This window comes from Prorops nasuta, unplaced genomic scaffold (genome assembly GCF_024137725.1).
Source record: "Prorops nasuta isolate Cenicafe-Biocafe unplaced genomic scaffold, Cenicafe_Pnas_1.2 PNAS00007, whole genome shotgun sequence".
In the NCBI taxonomy this organism is placed as follows: Eukaryota; Metazoa; Arthropoda; class Insecta; order Hymenoptera; family Bethylidae; genus Prorops; species Prorops nasuta.
Genome location: NW_027116804.1, coordinates 6,155,391 through 6,160,512, shown reverse-complemented (window position 1 = coordinate 6,160,512; position 5,122 = coordinate 6,155,391). Strand labels below are relative to the sequence as shown.

Genomic DNA, 5,122 nt, shown 5'->3' with positions numbered 1-5,122 from the left:
AGAACAGGGCATATTCCAATGAGTGAAGTGTCAAAATATGCAACTTAACCTCTGTAATTTGTATTAATTTATTAAAATAACTTGTAAGTGATGAACTTTTAATAAAATCATATTAAGTGTTATAAATTTGTATAAAAAATATGTATTTTAGTTTTAACCTATTATTGTGTAACATATGGTGTATAAAAATAACTGAAAATATATATTTTAAATTAAATTTATGTTGTTGATATTTTGTCAAGAATAACACATCATTAACTTTTATATTAATAATAAGGAGCTATATTCTTGAGTCGTAAAGTCCATTGGAGCTTGCAAGTCAACTATGGATCCCAAGCTTACAGCAATAAGATTCTACGAATAAAGAAGATGCAATTCATTATTAAAATAGATAATCGTTAACTCAGATTTTTTTGCAGAAACCTAATATCAATAGTGACAAGCTTTCGTATCTATTTCCAATTGATGATGCTGGAAGAGAACCTCTGAGAGCTCCTGACAGCTCAACTGCCACAGGTCCAAGAAACAGCTATTTACGTAAATCTGTCCAGTGTCATGCAATACATTATCCAGAAGCCATTCTGCTATTATCCAGCTAATGTTTCTACGCAATATAATTAATTTCTTATTAATTTTCAAATATACTAAATATGTAAAGAAGAAAAAGCCAATATATTAAAATCCATTTACTTACACTACATCTCATTACGTAACCATGAGTGAATATTGTTGAATGGTGACAGAACAGTTTATAGTTGCAGAATCAGAATACATTCCTGTTGTGGGTAATGTTGCTGGGTCCTTTTGTTCTTTCGCAGTATCCAAAAGCAGCAAATTTGCAATGATTTTACAATTATAGCCTATATTCGAAGAAAACTTTAATACTTAAGCTTAAATTGAAGAATATTCAAATGATTAATAGTAACTCCTTACGGATTAAGATGTCTTGCATTATTTTCAATTTCTGCTACCAGTGCGTATAGGCAAATTCAGTGGTAAATTGTTATTCTCATCACTTAGAGCTTGTTAATCCTGTAAGTTACGTAGCACTTTAAAGTGGGCAAACAAATCCTTACGCTGCATTATATTAGTCTTCTCTTCCTTCGCTAACTTTTGAAAATTCATATATTACTGTTATCCACGAGTATATTTACCCAGTGGCTGAAAAATATTAGAAAGAGTATGAAAATTCATTCTTAAAAGTAAGCATAAATTATTTCCATATTCATAAAGTTATACATACCTATTCTATTATTTAGCTGGATGTTAGCTGCCACGAAGACATCCATATGCAATGTGCCTGCCCTCCTTCCTATTTAATCCAGTGTATTATCCTAATAGTTTGCTGCAGGACAGTCTTAAGTCAGAAATAGATTGAAGTGTGATAATTCGGTTCTACTTTCTCTTTACCCTGGTCTACCATGAGGAGATACTCTTTTTTATCTTGATTTTTCATAACGTAAATGATAAATAATTATTCCTGAAATAAAAACGTGCACACACACATATATATATATATATATATTGTGACGTGGCCAATCCTACGCGGTTGGATGGCGTCACAAACTTAAGTGCTAGAACCCTCCTCTGGCTATCGGTTGCTCCCTCGAGTTTGACTATTTTAAAGATTAGACTCGAGGTCGACAAATAAGCACTTTTATGAGCATGTTAGACTAGGAATTTACAGCCAAGGTCGGGAGAGACTCCAGGATCGCTGCGGAATCCCGCCACCACGAGAAGGTCAGAAGTTTCATTTAGCCCTTATATGAATTTTGTTTATCGCGTCACCAGGTGGTGATATTTAGTCCTCTATCTCGAGTTGCCCTTTTTGGCCTTCTTCTCACCCATTATGCCTTTTATAACTTGTAATCGCTTGTGCGGCGTGTCGACCGGAGTAGGGGCCTTGCCTCTCCGCTCCCCTAACCCCTTGCCACCTACCGGGGAAACCACCCCACCCTCCAGGGCCTCGGAAACAGACCCCGTAGCTACACCCTCTCGCTTCCCGGACTCCCGATAGTCGTCGCATCCCTACTCCACCAGATTGGGACCAGAACAGAAGCTCTAGAGGTCGCTGCGCTCTGCCAACTAGGCCCGAGTTAACGGAGAGTACTCAGAAGGTAAAGAAGGATCATGTCAGGATGGAGTATCGATCGCCTAGCCGCCATCGCTGAGAACACCTCTCGACACTTGATTCCGGGGCAGCCTCAGCCTAAGACTACCGCTCCCGCTACCGCCAACGATAATATGGAGAGTCATTCAGGACGGAACTTCCGCCTGACGACAGGAAAGAAGAGAGAAGATTGAAGAGAAGAGGATCGCATGATACCGCGGATCCTCGTGAAGATTCGGTAATCCGATCGAGATCCGAACCTATTAATGACTAGGTGGGGATGATCGAGAGGTACCGAGAGCACTGTACCGCTATCGCAGTCGAAATTTGGCCCTTGTTGGAATCCGAAGTGAATCTGGAGCTCTCCGAACCTGACCTACGACTGTCTCCAGGAGCCTGGTTGAATCCACCGGACCGACTTTGTCCTGAGGAGAGTTGCCGTAATCGAGGGGAAGAGTTTGAGGTGTCGAAGCCGGAAGAATTGAGCGGATCGGTGAGTGCCTCCCTCGGGTCGACCATGCCAGTAATTGCCTAATTTGCGTTATATCGAGTCAATTCTCGTAGTTGCCAGAAAACCTTTACTTTTAGCTTTGCGTAGGATCATGGCCCGGAATTCAATACCGATGCATTGAAGAATTATTAAAGTAGAGTCCCGAGATGTCAGCTGGAGAAAAACGAATTATCTTCCTTATTATTTTAGTCATTTATCGTTGGCGATGTCGCGCGTCGAGGCCTGCCTGTTGTAGGCTCGACATAATTTTCGATATCTTTATAGAGTCTTACCGGGACAAAATTGCCCGAGTTTGGTATCGTTTAACGGATTGATAGTCCGAGATTGAGGGTCGCCGGGCATCAATTCTGTCTCCAGTTCACTTTCAGCTTGAAGAATCTGTTCTCCGCTTTTGAGGCGTATGAGATAGTTAGAGTTCTCGTTGATTAAATAGTCGCGTCTGTTAATTGTCGGTATGGGTGATTGGCCGTGATCATAGGCACTATTCACCACCTTTTTCTCTAAAGTGAGTTGTATCCTCTTCATGTACCTCTACCTGATACTTATAATCCTCCGAGAAATTATCATAAAGTGTAATAGCATGTGGCGGGCCAATTGATTGGCGAATTTCGACTTTTGCTCTTATAATTTGATTCTGAGGTGTTATTGATCGTTGTAAATAGCTTATTTTGTGAACAAACCTCAGAATTTTCATAGGTAAATCATGCCTTCTCCTTTATTCGTATTTTGCCTCTTTAGTTAAGGATTATCGTAGCCGCTTTATCGAAAGCCTCTCCTTACCTTGCCCCTCTCCATTATCCAGCTAGGGACAGAGCTAGACCAGCATGTTGGGTAATTTTAGTTGCCGATTAATAGATTTTTCGTATCGAATTCAGTTATAGAGAAAACTGGTCTACGTGGACCTGGCGCCCAACATACCGTTCATAGAGTTTCTTTAGAGCCTTTGAAGAAAGACGTAGGAATCATCGCGTATTAGTTTTTTTTTTTTGGTTGTAACGTATCGTTTCCCCAAAATACCGTTTGATAGAGACATGCGTAATTTTGCTCTACGCGGCAAGTTTTATCCACCAGGGATTTTTGCCGCGTAACAAAATATATTATTGTCTTTTGAGATTATATACTGTATTTTTTATCTTATATAATTTATTTTTTTTTCTTTTTTTCAGTGCTCCGAAAATTGATTTACGTTAAATAATATTGGTGGCCCTGAAAAGGGCCGATTTTTGAATCCGACACGTGGCAGAGCACATTCCTTTGTTATACCATGCAATCCGATCCATCTAAAAAAATACCCATTCGAAACCAACAACAATAAATCTCATTCAATAATCCGTCCAGTAGCCATTCCGCTCGATCACTTGATTAAGTCGATTAGGTATCGAGTTAGTCAAGTTAGCTAAGAACTCTGGGTCAGACCTAAGGCCTTCCCAGATATTCTTCGCTTGATCGAGAATCGCTGCCCTCGTCCTCGCGCCTGGCTCTATCCATCGTCTGGACATCAATGCCCAGACGTTCTCAATTAAATTGAGATCCGGTGATCGAGCGGGCCAATCCACCACTTCCAACTCCGGGTGTCGCGCAAACCACGCTCGCGTTTCGCGTGAGGTATGGATCGCTGAATTGTCCTGCACAAATCGGATCACCGGTACTTCATCCGCTGGATATACATTACGCACGCTTGGGAGAAAAATTTCTTCCAAGATGCGAATGTATTCCCGGGAATTCATACGTGGAGAAATCTCCACAAGATCACCGATATGTTCACCGGAAATCCAGCCCCATACGCCACACGATACGCGTCCAGACCGATGAGTCTGGAAGACGTGGTTTGGCTGCAACCGGGTATCGTTCGGGCGCCACACGTGCAAGGCCTGAGCCTGAGAGGGCAACGATATGAAAACCTTTTCATCGGTCCATATCGTAGCCTTCCAATCTGCACGGCTCCGCGAAAGATTCGCGAGGGCATAGCCAACTCTCTGCTCACGGTGAGCAGGAGTTAGTGGGATTTTACGCGCTGGACGACAGCAGTGAATACCTGCAGAGTGTAAACGCCGCAGGCCGGTGGTCACTGAAGCTGGATAATCTATCTGCTCCACTATGTCGCTGACACTAGCGAAGGGATCTTCTTCGATCCTGCTCAGCAGCTGCTGGTCATCGATCTCCGAAGTCCTTTTCTGCCCTCTGTTCTCCGCTCTCCGGTCACGCAGTGCGTGGTCTCCGCCTTCGCGATACCGACGTATCCAGCGCCTGACGGTGGTCTCGTGTGCCCCGCAGAGTACAGCGATCTCACTCGCGCTTTTCCCGCACTCAAAATAGCCAATGGCTCTTCCTCTGGTAGCCTCACTATGCTGTGACATCGTCGACGTATCCAATAGATATGAATGTTATAACAAATTAACGTTATTATCGATACTTCTAATTCAATAATCGAGGCATTATTTACTTTTATCTATAATAACGTTAATTTGTTATAACATTCATATCTATTGGATACGTCGACG

General features: G+C 42.0%; 1 long non-coding RNA gene across 1 annotated transcript; it reads right to left on the bottom strand.

Moving 5' to 3' along the window:
• Nucleotides 1-238: 238 nt before the first annotated feature.
• LOC136774806 (uncharacterized) lies at nt 239-802 on the bottom strand. The gene is made up of 3 exons (XR_010822855.1): nt 695-802; nt 424-604; nt 239-354 (listed from the first exon to the last, which is right to left on the bottom strand). It is a non-coding gene; the product is annotated as an uncharacterized lncRNA (long non-coding RNA).
• Between the last annotated feature and the right edge of the window lie 4,320 nt (nt 803-5,122).